The 18,569-nt window shown below is 54.2% G+C and overlaps 1 long non-coding RNA gene across 1 annotated transcript; it reads left to right on the forward strand.

Annotated features, from left to right (window-relative positions):
• LOC110255963 lies at window positions 3,577–5,184 on the forward strand. Its single transcript, XR_002336968.1, has 2 exons — window positions 3,577–3,807; window positions 4,160–5,184. It is a non-coding gene; the product is annotated as an uncharacterized LOC110255963 (long non-coding RNA).

Here is an 18,569-nt window from a genome sequence, read left to right on the forward strand (position 1 = left end):
GAGTCTAGATGAACTGTGGACAGCTGTCCTTGGATTCTGGATATCTGCAGCCCCACCCCCACCAAGCGCCACTGGTACCAGGTCCTGCCAATTTTGCTCTGGCCAAGCCACAAGGCTGAGCTCTGCCCTGAGTCTGGCCAGGAGATATGACAATGGCACCTCCATTACTGATGCCTGGAGTTCCCAAGGCCCAACCACCTCTCAAGAATCTGTCTAACGGAGGAGTTCCCATTGTGGCTCAGCAGTAACGAACCCGACTAGTATCCATGAGGATGCAGGTTCAATCCCTGGCCTCAATCAGTGGATTAAGGATCCAGCATTGCCAAGAGCTGTGGCGTAGGTCACAGATGCAGCTCGGATCCCGCGTTGCTGTGGCTGTGGTATAGGCTGGCAGCTGTAGCTTCAATGTGACTCCTAGCCTGGGAATTCCATAGCTGCAGGTGCAGCCCTAAAAAAAAAAGAGAGAGAGAGAGAGAGAGAGAGAGAGAGAGAGAATCTGTCTAATGGCCACATTGCTTTGGCTGTTTCACTAGCTCAAGTCCCCGAGGTGCCCTGGCGCACACCTCGCCTCGGAGAGGAGGGTCCTGGAGGACCCTGGGCTGCTGTCTGTGTTTGGCTGGGCCCTCAGGGCTGGCATTTCTGCCTGTGGACCGTAATTCACACACAACATACCTGGGCACCCAGGAGCCAGGACGCCTGTGTTGTAATGATGTTGCACATAAAGACCTGTCAAAAATCAGAAGGACCAAAGGGAGGGAGGTGGGGGCATGAGGTGTTCTATATGAGCGCATTTTCAGGAAGCATTTGCAGGAAGTTTAATTGTTCAAGCACAAATTTTTAATTTTAACTTTATGGACAACTTTCTAAAATATATGATGTAATCACTTGCCTCAAGGAGCAGCGTCTACCAAATACGCGTGACTCGTCTGCTCGTGCCTCAAGGTCACTTTTTCTTTTTATGGCTGCACCTGCAGCATATGGAAGTTCCCAGGCTAGGAATCGGAGCTATAGCTGCCGGCCGACGCCACAGCCATGGGAACGCGGGATCCGAGCCACATCTGGGACCCATGCTGCAGCTGGGGGTAACAATGGATCCTTAACCCTGTGAGCAAGGCCAGGGATCGAACCCACATCCTCACAGGCACTACGTTGGGTTCTCGACCCACTGAGCCACAGTGGGAACCCCAGGATCATCTTAAATGACACACTGAACCATTATGGACTCACACATCACTATGCTGCCCCTTCACTAAGTGTCCCCAGGCCACCGTGCGCTCCATTTTTTTTCTTTCTTTTTTTTTTTGGCATACGGAAGTTCCCAGGCTAGGGGTCGAATCAGATCTACAGCTGCTGGCCTACACCACAGCCCACAGCAACACCAGATCCGAGCCTCGTCTGCAGCTTGCACCACAACTCACGGCAACACCCGCTCCTTCACCTGCTGAGCAAGGCCAGGGATCAAAGCAGAATCTTCAAGGATACGATTCAGGTTGGTTTCTGCTGAGCCCCAACAGGAACTCCTCCAAATTCTTAAAACTGTTTTTAAATTCTCAGCTCCCTTACCTGCTGTGTGGTTTGTGACAAGTCGTAGAGTTTCTCCAAGTCACCATTCCCGCTCCTATAAATGGGGACTGTAATACTTCACACGGTTTGCAAGGAGGGTGTAATGAGTAGGAAAGCGATGTGTGCCGAGTGCCCATGCTGCTGTCACCAAGTCTAAACACGTGTGGTCCTGGCTTTGGGAGCAGGTGGTGGGCAGAAGCCTGACTGTCTTGGAGGAAGTTGGGGAGAGCTTGAAGAGAAGTAGAGAAAGAGGTTGGACACTGGAGGAAAGGAAACCTTCCCTACCCGGCAGCAGAAAGTCGAGCGAAGCTATTGCCTGCAGCAGCACAGCCAATAGACACCAACAGCCCCAAGAACGAGACGCTCAAGCGCAGGGGTTTCCCAGGCAGGACGCCGAAAGCAGAACAGGAAAGCTTGCCTCTGCCCATAATAAAATTTTAAAGAAGAGGGATGAGCTAAAAGCAAACTACTCAATTTTCAAGTGGGGGCAGGGGACACAAAGGGCCGGGACAGTTTTTTCCGCCAGCCGAGGATTCTCAAAGTCAGGGCTTCAGAACGAAGAGTCCAGATGGGACTGGAGGGCCAGGCGTTAAGAGCAGAGAGAAAGATTTCCAGGTGCCTCATACAGGCTCTCAGACACGGTATGTGTGTACTGAACCCTCCAGGAGCCACCCATTGTGCCCTCACATGAGGCAGGGAGGGCAAACCTCAAAAGGTTTTCAGAGTTCCCATCGTGGCTCAGCAGATCAAGAACCTGACTAGTATCCATGAAGATGTGGGTTCGATCCCTGGCTTCACTCTGGGGGTTAAAGGATCCAGCTTTGCGGCAAGCTGCAGTGTAGGTTGCAGATGTGGCTTGGATCCCATATTGCTGTGGCTGTGGTGTAGGCCTGCAGCTGCAGCTCTGATTCCACCCCCCGCCTGGGAACGTCCATGTGCCGTGGGGTGCAGTGTTAAAAAAAAGGTTTGCAGTTTGGGAGCTCCCCGGTGGCTCAGTGGATTAAGGATATGGTGTTGCACTTTGTGGCTTGGGTTGCTGCTGTGGCACAGGTTCAATCCCTGGCCCCGGAACTTCCACATGTGGCGAGCCCAGCCCAAAAGAAAGAAGAAAGAAACGGTATTGTGTTGAGTGAAAGAAGCCTACCTGAAAAAGCTTCATTCTGCATGATTCCAGCTATAAGACATCCCGGAAGAGGCGAAATTTCAGAGACAGTAATCAGGGGCTACCAAGGGGCGGGGCGGGGGGAATGAAGGGGTGGGACCCGAGGGCTTTTTAGGGCGACTGCTCTGTGTGACACTGTACTGGTGGGGCAGGACAATAAACCTTTGTCCAAACCTACAGGAGGCACCACACCAAGAGTGGACCTGACGTAAACTGCGGGCCTCAGTTAATAATCATAAGTCAATACTGACTCATCAGAGGAGCCCATTAATGCAGCGTGTCCGTCGGGGGAAAGGCGAGGATGTGGGCAAGCGGGAGCTCTCGGGCTTGCCTTGAAATTTTTCTGTAAACCCAAAACTGCTCATTCCAAAGTCTACTTAAAAAAACGAAAAAGACCCGCTCCTCCACTGATAGAAAAGGAAGGAGAGGAATGGTGGTGACTCCGTCTAAGGGAAGAGACAGGCAAAGAAACCATAAAATTCACGGGACATTTCCACCCTAAGACCCCCACGGGACAAGGGCGATACAGGTGACTGACTGGGCAAGGCCAATGGGAGAAGACCCCCTCTCTCGGGACCCCACGTTGGTACCCGCCCCCATCTTTAAGGGATAAAAATCCCTATAGGATGATAGACAGGGGGGCTCTTCTCCCCCCTCCCAGCTGTCCTGGGAGCTATTTGCTTTCCTGTAATAAAGACTTCGCTTGCTTTCTTAAAAAAAAAGCAAAGAAAAAGGTTTGCAGGTAAGGTTTTTGTCTCATGGAGAGGACTTAAATGACACATAAGCAGTCCCCAGGTTTTTCAAGGAATTAATTAGCTTCTTAGCCTAAATGGGATGAAGGCAGGACAAAAGTGAGAAAGAGGCTTTGGGACTCTGAACCCTTCAACGGAAGGAAGCCAGGAAGCCGGCCGAGAAAGCTGTTCAGCTGCAAACTCAGTCTTCTTAGGAAAAAGGAAGTATGACTCAGAAGACTGAGAACAAGCCCGGGGGCGAAGGACTTGAAAAACCCCTCCGAGGACCCAGCTGCACCCACGAGACTTACAGGACTAGCTCGGGCACCCCGAGGCTGAGCCCACACCACGGTGGGTGAGACTTTGGGAGCCTGGGGTCGGTCGGGGGAGGGTCCTTTGCATGTGGGAGGGACGTACGTTGAGGCCCAAGGGCAGGCTGCGTCAGAGGGCATTTCCCAGAATGGCCACAGCCATCCCTCCTGCTCCTCCACCTGGGTCCCTGGGTCCCCTCCCTCGGAATCTGGGAGGGCTTGGGGTTGGCTGTAACCCTTGAACCGGGAGCCCTGAGCCACTCAGTAAGGCTCTGGCTGCCCAGAGACAGTACGTGAGGCAGCCAGAGCCCCGGGTGTATCAGTCACCTACTGCTGCATAACAAGTCCCTGAAAACGCAGTGGCTGACATGGATACACGTTTCTCATCTCAGAGTCTCTGTGGTCGGGAATCCGGGCATGACTTCCTTTGGTCCTTGGCTTCAGAGTATCTCACAGGCTGCAGCCGAGGCGCTGGTCTCACCTAAAGGCTCAGCTGGGGAAGGATCCCCAGTCATGCTCACGTGGTTGTTGGCAGACTCAGCTCCTGGAAGGCTCTTACACAGAGGGCCCGTTTTTGGTCAAGAAGAACGGAGCTCCTTGCCACACGGGGCTCCCAACATAGCAACGTGTCCACCAAAGCCAGCGAGGGAGAGGGTCTGCCAGCAAAACACCATCGCGGACTTGTGATCTGGTGATGGAAGAGGCAGCCCCTGAACACCTGAGTCAGGCCTCCCTGGGGCCATCCCAGAACAACCTGCCACGGCGAGGCCACAGTGGGCACTCCCGTGGGCAGTCCTGGCACCAGGGACGTGAGCAAAGAGCCTGTCACGTGGTCTCCTTGCTGCACCTTGTCTCATCGTTGGCAGGTCTGAGGCCCCTGCCCCGGCCACAGCCTCTGCCAGCTGCCTCTGTTCTAAGCTCCACTGCCCCTGCTCACTGATTCTTCTCTTCAGCCAGTTTCTTTCTAGTCCTTCCCCTGGCTGATCCCCCGGGGTTTCTGGGCCCAAATGCTCAGCCTTGACTTTGGCCAACTGCGGCCATTGCTCTTGTCTTCTGGCCTGAGAGGGGCCAGGGCACCCCCAGGGTGCAGCCACCTTTGCTTCTGCAGCTCAGCTCAGCTGCCTTCTCCCCTGCTTGGCTCAGCATCTCTGCTGCTGACTGTTCTCTGACTTGTGGCTGTCCCCGAGCTTGAACTTGTCAGATGACTGAGGCCTTGCTGCGTGTGTCCAATTTACGGGAAAGGTGTGGCTGCACTGACACTCTGCCATGCAATGTGGGCGTGTCCACGGCTCCTGACTTTCCAGAAAGCACTGTGGCAATATAGACCAAGAGCTTTAAAATGCCCCTGTGCTCTGTCCCAGTAATTAACCTGTTTTCTTATTGGCTGATTCAAAATATATTTCTCGATTACTCCTTATGGCCCCTGCCCTCTGCAGCTTATACTTTGGGAGGGAAAACAAACATTAACCCAATAACGACATAAGAAGGTACCGTGAGGATATAAGCTAACAGGCTCGCATCCGATCTGGGGCCAGGGAGCCCCTCCTTGTAGAACGGGAGGTTGGGCTGCAGTCAAGGTGAACAAGGACTAACCAGGAAAAGCAAAGCGGAAAGAGACCGCAGGCAGAGAACACCAGTGCAAAGGCCCTGTGGTAGGAGGAAATGCGTCCGTTCCAGGGAGTAGGCCCAGGAGGCTGCAGCCCAGAGAAGCTGGAGAGATAGATGGCGGAGGAACCAGGCCTGGCAGGCACATCAAGGACTTGGATCTTTATCCTAAAAGAAACGGGAAGTCACGGCGAGGTTCTGAGAGGGGAGGAGTGGGCCTGACGTGACCAGATCTGCTTTCTTTTTTTTTTTTTTTCTTCTTCTTCTTTTTAGGGCTGCAGGTGTGGGATATGGAAGTTCCCGGAGCTGCAGCTGCTGGCCTACACCACAGCCATAGCAATGCAGGATCCGAGCCACGTCTGCAACCTACACCACAGCTCATGGCAATGCTGCGTCCTTAACCCACTGAGTGAGGCCAGGGATCGAACCTGCATCCTCACGGATACCAGTCGGGCTCATTACCACTGAGCCACCATGGGAACTTCCCAGATCTTCATTTTGAAAAGGCGGCTCTAGACGAACGAAACAGAGACGGGAGAGGCCAGTGGCTGCCTAAAGGAAGAGTTTCAGGCACGAGGAAACAGTGGCTTGGACCATGATGGGGAGATGGAGAGATGTGAAGAGAGACGTTCCAGGCTATCCAAGAGGAATTCCAGAGAAAAATCACCCAGAACCAGGGATGAGCTGCATGGAAGGCAGGGAGGGAGGGACGTGTCGGGGTGGCTCAGGATTCCGGCAGGAACAGCAGGATGGTAGGTGGTACCCCTGGCAGAGAGACGAAAGGATGACAGGGGAGGGGCTGCGTTCTGTGCGGAGGAGGCGTCCAAGCACCCAGGGGAGCTGGGGGCCGGGGCGAGGCCGTGGTGTCAGCGACAGGGTCCCAGCTGGGTGGGGACAGAACCAAGCTGGGGAGGGGACACCCCTGCCAGGGCCCTGCCCCTAGGAAACAGATGGACCTGTGGACAGTGGTGGCCACAAGGGATGTCGGCGGCAGTCCTACTGACAATCCCGAGAAACTGAAAACAAGCTAGTACTGAATACGTGGTTGAGAAATAAATACACAGCAGTGCTCTTATTTGGCAGAAGAACACACACAAGCTCTGAGGGATGGGAACGAAGAATCAGGAAGTGTTTCGAAACGAGGTAGGGGCGATGGTTGCACAAGGTTGTGAATTTCCTAAATGCCACCGAATGGCTTGCTTTAAAATGGTTATTTTATGTTACGTAAGTTTCACCTCAATACTCTCTCTCTTTTTTTTTGGTGGCACCTGTGGCCTGTGGAAGCTTCCCGGCCGGGGATCACACACTTGCCACGGCTGCTGCAGTGACAATGTGGGATCCTTAACCCCCTGAGCCACACGAGAAATCCATAAATTATTTTTTAAAATGAAGGCTACACGGGCCATACACACATAAAGATTTTACTTGCGTGGAAAACAGAAAACACATAAAGCATAATTTTATAATAATACAAGGAAAGCATAAAAACATAGGAAAGCAATACATCGAGTGCCACGAGCACTGCCATCAGTTGTGGGGCTGTGGAGAACGTGTTCCCTTCACTGCAGTTTTCCGTATTTTCCGTAATGAACAAATATGGCTTTCAAAATCGGAAAAAACAGGTATACACGCTATACATACACGTATGAACTGGAACATACCGATGGATAATACTATTTTATCCACAGACACCTTTTTTTTTAAGTAATGTTGGTATACTTTAAAAGCCTCTTTGTTTTTTTCATCTTTTGTTTGTTCGTACTGGCTTGATGGGGGATTTCAATTCCTAGCCTGGTTCCTGAGACGGAACCCAGGCTGCGGTGGTAAAAGTGCCGAATCCTAACCACTAGACCACCAGGGAGCTCCCGAAAGCCTCTTTGTTTTAGCTGGAAATCCTTTACAATGAAACTCATCATTATTAGGATCTAAAGCAAGTTTTTGTTTTTGTTTTTCCTACATCTGGGCCATGGGGCCTGCCAGTTTCGAAAGCATCTTGAACCATTCACCTCAGATGGGCAGTTTCCATGTAAGACTACCTTATGCAGAATCTATGCCTCGGAGTCCCAAGTCACGCAGCACCACACACACACACACACACACACACACACACACACACACACACACACACACACACAAACTAGGATTTCAGTCCCCAAGAAGCAGGGTTCTGGGCATCATTAGCTGAATCCCACAGAGGTCTGAGCTTCTCCCACGACCACAGAAGCCAGGGCTGCCCCCAAAATCCAGGACTAGACTCCCTGGTCCTCCCAGATCAGGCCCCCAACTGCCTCCTCGAGGTCCATCCTGGGTTCACGGCACGTGCTCTGGCTGAGAGGCACCCACCCCCGCACCAGCCCTGCAGCCTGGGGAAGGGGAGGCTCTTCCGGAAGATCGGCAGGAGTGGCGCAGGTCCTGATGACACCCCCACCCCCCACGGCCCACACCTCTTCACGGAGGACTTTCAGGGGCTCCTGGGAGCAACCACAGTCATCAAGGGGTATGGGCCGTAACGTTCACGGGTTCCACTGCTACACATGAAAGAGGGCTCTGAGGCCACGGGGAGGCAACACTTACTTAGAAAATTTTCTTTTGCCCTGTGGAAGTTCCCAGGGATAAAAACCGCGCCGGAGCAGTGACAACGTCAAGTCTTTCATCCCTGTCACCACCAGGGGACTTTGGTAACACTGATATCAAACAAACCTACTGAGCTGCTCTTCCCCGCAGGACTTCTCAGAGCTTTTAATAGGCTCGTAGTTGCTACGAGTCTCCAATAAGGGTTACAGGCTGCAGAATCTCCCCAACTCACTGGACCCCCTGACTCGCATCACCGGGCCCCTTACACATCCACAGGACGTGCTTCAGGAAAGGCTGCTTACGCAGCGCTGCCTCAGTCAGATGGGCCAGGCTAGACCGACACCTTAGAAGCGTCCTCTGAACTTCAGCCCCATCTCCTTTTGTTTTTTCTTTGCTTTTCAGGGCTGCACCTGCAGCATGTAGAGGTTCCCAGGCTAGGGGTCCAGTCAGAGCTGCAGCTGCCGGCCTACACCACAGCCACAGCAACGCGGGATCCAAGCCACATCTGCGACCCACACCACAGCTCACGGCAACGCTGGATCCTTAATCCACAGAGTGAGGCCAGGGATGGAACCCGCGTCCTCATGGATGCTCGTCAGATTCGTTTCCACTGCGACACGACGGGAACTCCGTGGCCTCCTCTCCTTTGCCCTTGTCCTGCCTGCTGGCCCGCCTGCTCCTCCTCTAGCCCTCCATTGTCCGGCAGGAGGAGGAGCTTTCTGATGGGAAAACTGCACCCCAGGAATGAGGAAGCTGGGGACTGGCATCCACAGGAAAGCACAGCCCCCCCCCCTCGAGGCCTGTCTTCATCCCACACTTTCCCACCCTGGGCCCTGGCTCCTCCCATCCCTTCCCCGTCCCTTCCCGGGACTCTCAGGGGCCCCTGCCGGCTGGACTGCCTCCCCCTCTGCGGGGCTTCTCCTCCCCCAGGGCGGTGCTCCTGACCTTATCTCTGCAGCAGGAGAAGCTCCACCGGACTCTCCGAGGGAGCTTTTACAGCCACCATCCCCCGCCCCAACCCCAGGCCCAGGAAATCAGAATCTCTGGTGTGGAGATTTTAAAATGCTCCGTGGGGCGGGTCTGGAGGAGGGAAACCCGGGCTGGGTTGAGACCCCAGGGCTGCTATGCCTTCCCACAAGAGCCCAAATATCTGTGCCTGGCTTTCCTTGTCTGGGCCTGCGCGGTGGGGCCGGGAGGGGTGCCTGTCCCGGCTGCGGCGTGGTGGAGGGGGTGACCCGTGCTGGCTGGTTAGCTGTCCTCTCACTGGCGCGCCCTGCAGCCCGGGGGACCGTGCGGTGAAGGCAGCCGGCGGGAACAGGCCCCACGCAGGACCCAGGCTGAGCCAAGGCCACATGTCTCTCCACGTTCCATGAGAGCCACCACTTCCCCAGAGTAAGTGAATCTTACTGGGCTTGCCTTAAAAACAAAGAAATATAGGGCCTGCCAGACAGGGCCAGGGGCTGCAGCTGCAGGTGGCTGAGGGTCATCCAGTGGGGAGCTGGGGGACATGCTTGTACACCCGGCCTGCACCCCCGCAGCTCTGCCGCTCGCCTTGGCACAGCCACATGTCTCCTGTGTTCTGAAAGCAGCCCTCACAAAAGCAGGCAGATGAAACGCAGGATGCCAGGCCAGATCTGAGCTTCAGATAAGCAACAGATAATTTTTATAGTATAAGTATGTCCCATGTAGCATTAGGGATATACTTATGCTTTAAAAAGTGATTATCTGAAATTACAATTCAGCTGGATCTCCTGTAATTTACTCGCTAAAGCTGGAAACCCTACCGTGGGAATCCTGGCAGGAAGCCTGGACCGTCCCCCCAATCAGGGTCCCCAAACGTCAGTCTGGGAACCCGGCCAGCCTAGGCTAAGTCCTCACCTGTCAGAAGCGCAGTGACACAAGGGAGAACAATGCAAAGGGGTGAGGTTCCCGGCGGGGGCGGGGGGGGTTGGTTTGGCGCCTTTTTCTTTTTTTCTTTCTTTTTTTTTATGAAGCTGAAGACATTCAAAGGACTTGGCCGGTATTCTGAAATTTCCCTTCCTACAAGTATAAATGTCCTACATGAGACAAAGTCCTTTAAAAAATAAAGCAACGGTAATAGGAAGTAGTATGTGTTATTTATTTATCCTTTTAGGGCCACACCCGTGGCATATGGAGGTTTCCAGGCCAGGGGTCAATACAGAGCTGTAGCCACTGACTTATGCCACAGCCACAGCCACGCCAGATCCTTAACCCACTGAGGGAGGCCGGGGATCAAACCTGCATCCTCATGGATACCAGTCAGATTCGTTTCCACTGAGCCACGACGGGAACTCCAGGATGTGTCTTTCAAAATACACATCTTGGGCAACATTAAGACACAGCACTCCGTCTTAAAATCTCCAATGAAAAACAAACAAACAAACAAAACTGGATTGTGAAATCCCAAAGCCAGGGGAGGTAAAATGACTGTCCCCACACCACAGTCAGGGTCAGGGGTGCCAGGGCCCCAGGCTCCAGCCCCACACTCTCTGCCCCCAGCCCCTCCCTGGGTCCCACGTGATACCAGTGTGTCCTGCTCAGCCCTTCATTTCGCTGCTCCCAGCTGGTATCTCCCAGCTTCCCAGCTTCCCAGCTCCCCGCACCTCTCGGAACTGTGCCCTGGACATGGGACCACGAGGCCTAGCCCTGCCGTCCCTGCTGTCTCTTCCTAGCTGGGAACCTTGGAAAAAGCCCTCGGCCTCTCTGCTCTTTCGTTTTCTTGCCCCCGGGATGGAGACAGAGACGCAGGTGGCAGGTTTGTTCAGGATCACGTGGAGGCTGCACGGGTGTGTCCGTGTGCCATTCTCTTCCTGTTGCACACTTCTAATCTGTGCCCCTTCTGAATTCGTGCTATAATTGAATAAAATCACTTACCAAAAGTTCACAACTAAGTCCAGTTAGCAAAGAGCCTTCCGATGGAGAGAAACTGGGACGGCTTATCTGGCTAGGAAATGTTATTACCCCCAACATTTAAAGGGAACAGTAATTTATTGCTTGTTGCCTGCGTGCAGCTGGCAGAACCCACTTCTAAGGAATAAAAATGTTCGACTGAGCTCACATTTGGGTCAGTTTGATTAGGCTTTATTTTTAAAAATTAACCTTCGAGCCCATTACATTTCAGGAAACTAAAAATTTACACTGGTTTTCCATTTTTTAATGGGCTTGTAATAAAAGGAAATATTTAAAGCTTAAAAAAATAGATGGTACTTTAAGTTCATTTTTCAAGTCACCTTGTAGAGACATAAAAGAGAGGCACATACACTATACAAAGAGGAACTTAAAAGACATAACTACAATAAAAAGAAGATACCCATCTCCATGTAACAGAGACTAAACAACGCAGGGGCCAGCGCAGTGCTCGGCACAGGGGCTGGGGCTGGGCTCTCAGCTCCGTGCCTGGAGAAGCAGGAGGAAGCAACCATAGCTTCAAGCCATGACACCCAGGGACTTAGCAAGTGTCCCCAATAAGCCCAACATCCCCCAGCAGATGGGTGCTCTGAGCAAACAGCGAATGACTTCATCGTTCTGGAGGGGGACCACCAGGAGGCCAAAGTGGAGGCATCCTAAAAACAGGAGAAGGTGGTGCAAGGGGCCATTTTGAAGAGAAAGAAATATCGACTCAAGAAGAGCCTATAAACCTGACCCACGAAGCGTGGGCAAAGCTAATGCTAATAAGACAATCATGGAAAATTAGCCATGGAGATATGAAATCACTCCATATGAAATAGAAATAATAGTGGAATCTGAAAAATGATTTTCAAATAAAAAGGTGTAGGATTATCAAAGAAAATTTTATTTTATTAATTTTTTGGCCATGCCCAGTGCAGGTAGAAGTTCCCAGGCCAGCGATCAAACCGGGAACTTCGAACGGGGCCACAGCAGAAACCAGAGCCACAACAGTGACAATGCCAGATCCTTCACCCACTGAGCCACCAGGGAACTTACATCAAAGAAAAATTTTAAATTTATGAAACTCAAACTGACTTAAATGAAACAAAGATGGTTATGAAAAAGAATCAATTAGATATCCCATAAGTGTAAATACTGTGAATATTGAAATTTAAAACTCAAAAGATAGAATACACTGGGTTGGACACACTAAAGAGTGAATTAGTTGGCAGATATTACTGAGAATGTGGCCTGGAAATAAACACATGAAACAGATAAAAATAAGTTACATGTAAGAAACACTGAGGGCAGGTGAAGAAGCTTCAGAATATGTCTAACAGGTGCTTCAGAAAAAGAGAATAGAGGTAACAATGCCAAAATAATATTCTAAAAGATAACAGCCAAAATCTTTCAAACACAAAATGCAGCACAGGATAAGTAAGCATCAATTCACACTCAGATACTTCATAGTGAAACTGTAGCACATCCAAGGATAAAGAGAAAAATCTAGAAAGCTATCAGAGACAAAAAAGATTGTCAACAGAGAAATGAATAGGACGAGCAGACTCCTTGTCGTCTGGAGCAATATGTGCAGGGAGTGATGGAACACAACCAACATCCTGGAATTCTATAGCCAGCTAAACTATCATTCAAGAGGGAGCCTAGAGAACAGGCGTTTTCTTGTTATGCAAAGTCTAAGGAAGGTTCCCTCCCCCAAACCACCCCAAAAGATTTACCAAAGGGTGAACTTCAGCAAGAAACATCCACCCAGGAGGAAAGAGAAGACAGCAAGACACGAAGGTGAACGCAGAAATATATTGGTTAGTTTAGCTAATACTGATTATGGAGACAATGAGTGATTTCATGCCTTATGAAGAGGGACCGAAATTCTAAAAACAGTAATGAAGCCGTAGGGGATTGCGTTCAGTGGCAAGTTCAAGCTTGCAAAGGAGGATAAAATACTGAATGACTTTCCACCTTATTATATCAATTTATAGTTAAAATCTATATCTGTATCTATTGATCTTTTTGTTTGTTTGTCTTTTTAGGGCCACACCCACAGTATATGGAAGTTCCCAGGCTAGGGGTCGAATCGGAGCCTTAGCTGCTGGCCTACATCCCAGCCACAGCAACACGGGATCCAAGCCACATCTGCGGCCTACACCACAGCTTACAGCAATGCCAGATCCTTAGCCCACTGTGCAGGCCAGGGATCCAACCTGTGTCCTCATGGATACTAGTCAGATTCATTTCCACTGAGCCACGACAGGAACTCCTAAATATATTTAAATGCCCACTAGCTCTGCCTGTCTGCACACAGCACCCCATGCACATGGGCCAAGCCTCCCCAAAACAACCCACTTCTCATGTCCTGGGGGGCAATTCTGAAGCTCAGTAAAGACTGGCTGAGGGGTGTTCCTGTTGTGGTGCAGTGGAAACGAATCTGACTAGTATCCCGAACTAGGATGCAGGTTCAATCCCTGGCCTCGCTCAGTGGGTTAAGGATCCGGTGTTGCTGTGGCTGTGGTGTAGTCCAACAGCTACAGCTCCGATTCCACCCCTAGCCTGGGACCCTCCATATGCACAGGTGCAGCCCTAAAAAGACAAAAAAAAAAAGAACTGGCTGAGGATCTGACTCTGTGAGTAGTTCCCACAGGATTCCCTCTCTTGGCCTGGGTCGGGGTGCACCCCTTCCCCCTCCACACCTCTCTTCCTAAAACCTTGCCTGCAGCCAAGTCCACTGTCTGATGATTTGAGCATCCTCTGTGCTCTTGTGGCCGTGGCTCAGGCACAGCCTGTGTGCTTTACAGCCACTGACTTTTTGATGCCTCATCACAGTCTCATTTCACAGATGAGGCAACAGAAGCACAGAAAGGTTAAGTCACCCACTCAAGGTCACAGAGCTGCTCAGGAGCAAAGCCTTCACTCGATTCAGGGCAGCACACCTCCTGACACTGTGTGTAACTGCTCTGCTGTCCTGTCTGTCCCCCGCTGGACTGCTCTGCAATCTCTCGGTAAGGCCGCCACCGAGTGTCTAGCACCTCATCGGTTCTCCTCTGCTTCTGGGCTTCATCCAAACCCCGGGGCCTGGGGGAAAGCCCGCTGGCTGCAGGGAGCCCAGTGGTTCCTGATGTGGGCAGGGCAAGGGGATAAAGGAGTGGCTGTGTTCAGCCTGGGCTCCTAGTGTTTAAAGCCTTATTCACAGGCGGGGCCTCCTAGGAACGGGCCTCTGGGCTCCTGACCCAGGCACAGCACCGTACCAGGCGGCTTGCTGACCCTGCTCTGGGCAGCCGGCGGTGACTCAGCCTTTGGAAATTACAGGCTTCCTAGGATTGGCTGGAGGAGGTGGCCACAGGGGGCCTAAATACAGGTTGGGGGACGGGGGACAGAGAGGCAGCCGGGCTGGGGCAGAGTCGAGGTGGGGGTAGGGCCCCTGCCGAGGCTGACCTGGGTCACACCTTCCGGGAGCCACAGACAGGGCCCAGCTGAGGGAGGTGGGAGGATGCAGAGAGGCCCAGGAGGCCTGAAGGCAGGCCCTGCAGGAAAGGGAGGACAGGCCAGGCCCTGGGGCAGTGACTGGGGGCTGGGCCGGGCCTCAGCACCCCCTGTGATGGACGCGGGCCCCCTCACCTGGCCAGGTGCCAGCTGACAGGCTGGCCCTTCCAAACTCTGGAAGCTTCCTGCTCTATCCTGACCACCTGGGGCAGGACAGGGAGGTGTCTGTGCCTTTCCCCGGGCTGAGCTGTGGGTTAAGGTTTTGTGAGCCCCCACTCCCCAAGCCCCGCCTCTCGCCAGCACAGAATTGGGTACAGAAAGGGACTTTCAATGCTTCTGGAAAGAATGGAAGAGCGAAAAAGGACTGGCCTCTGCCATCTCCCTTTCTCCTGTCCTGATTCCCCCCAGTCACCGTCTCCGTCTCCGCGGCCTCCCCTTGGCCCCCATCCAGGGCGGGGGGGGCGTTTACACACTGACTCAGGGGCCGAGATTCCAGGCGATAAGGAGCTGGCAGGTCTGAAAAGCAGTGGCCACTTCCTCCGGAACAAAAGCCTGCATAGACAGAGCTCTGAGTTTTAGGCCTACAGAACTTTCTAGAGGTTTGTGCAGCCCCTGCCCTTGTTGGCTCTGAGGTCACTGGGCAGCAGAGAATGGAGATTTGGTCTCGAGAGGTCCCTGGGCTCCGTGGGGCCCTTGGGGCTCCCGCCCAGCCTTCCTGTGTCCCCACTCCAAAGGCCAGCACTCGCCCTCACAGACCCCGTCCCCCACGCCATGGGTGCCGGGACGTGGGGCGAGGCCTGTTCCCAGGTGTACCTCTCCCCGCTTCCCTCCATCCCTCAGCGGGAGCAGCAGCTCCTCCCCGGCCAGGGCGCTTCAGTGGAGCTGGGAGGAGGTCGGGCTCCCGGCCCATTCCCCAGCGTGGGGCCTCTCCAGCACGGGGCAGTGGCAGAGGCTGGCAGCCTGTGAGCCCGGCCCACATCTCGTGGGTCCGGCTGGAGGCAATTCCTGGGCCCACGTCCTGCGTGCCTCACTGTCCTTCCAACAGATGCTCCGTCCCTCCGTCCAGCAATTAGGGGCTCCCAGCCTGGGGCAGACGGCCAGACGAGTCTCTTCCTGCTCCCCTAAGCACAGCTGCCCACGCTGGGATGGGGCGGGAGGGGTGGAAAGAGAAGGCGAGCTGGTCAGGGACCCCAGGCTGGGTCAGGACGGTGAGCAGCAGGGGCCCTGGGACCCCTCCCCCCACCCCAAAAGCAGCAGGGGACCCAGGCACGCATTTCCCAGCGCACAGAGCCTCATGCTCTCCCGGACTGACCCGGGGTCTCCCGAACACCAGCGCGCCAGGCAGACAGCAAGGGGACGGACCGGGGCCCCGACATTAAGGGGCCGGTGGCAGGCGGTGTCATCATTGCTGTCTCCATCATCACACACGACATGGAGGCCGCGTAAGGAAAAGAGGGCGCCACGTGCTCCCACATCCCCGCCCGGCTGAGCTTTACACCTTCCCGAGGCTCCATGACCCCTCCTTTTACTGCTTCCTTTCAGTTTTAAGAACTTCCTTCGGCCATTCTTCAAGGAGATGTCAGCTGGCAAAAAAAATTCTCTCGGTTTCCCTTTATCAGGGGACGGACGGCCTTCACTCCTGAAGGGCAGTTTCGCCAGATCTGAAACTCACAGTCAACAGTTCTTTTATTTCGGCGCTTTGGAGGCTGTGATTCCAATGACAGTCTCACTTTCAGAGCCTGGGCAGTGCAGCTGGAAAGGGCGTTTATCGGGTGCTGCGTGGGGTTCGGCTGGTTCTGCAGGGGGAGGAGGGGCTCCCCGCTCCCTGGGACAGAGCGCACGGCGGCATCTCAGGGTGGGGCGTCCCTTCGCCATCCGTGTGTGTCCCCCCCAGCCCCCCGCCCCCGTGCTGGCATTTTGTTCTCAAGTGCCCAGGAACAGGCATCCAGATCGACCATATCCTGGGCCATAAAATAAGCCCCGACAAATTTTAAAAATGAACGTCATACACGGTATGTTCTCCGACCCTAGGAGCATCCAACTAGAAACCACCCACAGAAAGACAGTGGAAAAAGCTCTCAATTCTTGGAAAGACAACAACACACTTCTCAACAATCCATGGGTCAGAGACAACGTCTTGAAGGAAATTTAAAATACACAGAACTGTGCTCACTTGGGTGGAATGATCCAGCGAAGATTAGCCCGGCCCCTGAGCAAGGATGACACACCACTCGTGACGCATTCCCTCTTTTTAAAAAAAGTGGAAAAAAAAAAAAAAAAAAGATACATAGAACTGAGTAATGCAGGATCCGGGCCACGTCTGTGACCTACACCACAGGTCACAGCAACACCAGATCCTTAACCCACTGAGTGAGGCCAGGGATGGAACCTGCATCCTCCTGAATGCTAGTCAGACGTGTTGCCGCTGAGCCGTGACAGGAAGTCCCCTGTGGCTAGTGAATGGAGGAGGTTGTTGTCATTCAGCCTGGGGTGTTGGCTAAGATGTCACAGACACTGCAGCTGCTCATCACCACGGCAGGACCAGGTGGCAGCAACACAGTGAGCCAGGGCCTGAGTGCTGCGGTGGAGACTGGAGACTGAGTCGGGGGGAGGAGGGCAGGGGGAAGGGGAGGACCAGGCCTGGAAGCAGCGTGGGAGCTGGGCGGGGAGGGCAGAGGAGGGCGGGAAGTCCTGGGCGGCGAGTCCTTGGATGCACCAGATTCTCCCACTGACCCGCTGTAGGGCTGCCCCTAGACCTCGCTGGTGGACAGGGTCCTGCCTCCACGCTGCTGGGCTTCTGGAGCTTCCTCTGATCTTGCTCCTCCCTCACAGCTCTCCACTCCCTCGTAATTAACCTCGAGTTGTGCAGTTAAAGGTGTGGTTTGTTACAGAGGGCAAGTGACCAAAACAGACACGGTGACATCTTCAGCAGTTCACAGACTGGGCAAAGGTGCAACTGGGACCGGTGAGCCATGATGGTACAGCCTGGTGAGAATGAGAAACACAGGCTGCGGGTGAGCACAGAGCAGGAGGGCCGACTCTAACGTTGAGGAGTCAAGGGAGGCTTCCCGGAGGAGGCGGCATCTGAGAAGGGTTGCTCGGGCTAGGCAGAGGGAGAGAACGTTCTGAGCAGAGAGCCACAGGTGACTGTGGTGCCAACCAGCCTGGGCTGGAATCCCAGGCCCTCTGCCCACCCTCAGGATGTGACTTTTGGGGGCCTCAGTTTCCCCATCTTTAAGACGGAGAAGCAATGGTGGTGGTGGTGGTGATGCAGCAATGAGCCCAGTGAGGACCAGTTCTGCGAGGGAGGAGAAAGGCCCAGTCCCCACTGACCTTTGGAGTGCCCTCTGAGAGTCCCAAGGCCCAGCACTGGGTGTCAGACCCTTCCCACGACACCCAGTCTCCAGGCTCAGTTCTTTCTGGGACAGCCTGCATGTGCGAAGGGGCAGGTGAGCCCCCAGCGCCCGCCGCCCGCGCTCCAGCAGGTGGCGCTGTCTACCGTCGGACGGGGGCCGGGCTCCCTCCGGGCGGGGCGGAGCAGGAGCAGAACCGGGGCGGAGAAGGGGCGAGAGGTGCTCCCATCAGTAGCAGGGGGAAGCATCCTTTGCCATCTGCACTCCAGAGAAGAGGGAGCTGAAGATTCAAGCCTGTTTCCACGTGCTTCGTTTCTAGTTATCCTGGAACCGTGGCATCTGGAGGAGAGCGGTGGAGATTTCAGACGGAACAAGCGGGCCGCATTCCTTGACCTCCACAGGTGTCCCCTGGGGCTGCGGTGCCGCCTGCAGTTTCACCTTCGGAGTGATCCTCCCTGACTTTGGTAGGCAGGCAGAAGGTGGGGCTGAGACACTCACAGGAGGGCCCACAGCTGGGGACCAGGGGCCGGGGCTGGACGCCTGACCCCACCAGCCCACACTGACGCTTCTGACCGCTCTGGCTGCGGCCTGAGACCCTGAAGGGCCTGACCACCCCGGCTCCCGCCCGGCAGGCTTCTCCTGTACCCAGGGCCCTGAGGCTCCGTCTCCATCCTCCACTCAGCCCTCCCACCCAGCAGACTCTGGAGCCACTGCGCTGTGCCTGCAGTGCTGCACACAGGCCCCACCTGCTCTCACGAGGCCTGAGTCGGAGGGTCATTCCAGAGGAGACAGCTGGAGGGCACGTGGTCAGCGAAGGGGCCACCATGCCAAGACCTGGGGGAGGGGTGGCAGGTGCAAAGGCCCT

Source organism: Sus scrofa, chromosome 12, assembly GCF_000003025.6.
Source record: "Sus scrofa isolate TJ Tabasco breed Duroc chromosome 12, Sscrofa11.1, whole genome shotgun sequence".
NCBI lineage: Eukaryota > Metazoa > Chordata > Mammalia > Artiodactyla > Suidae > Sus > Sus scrofa.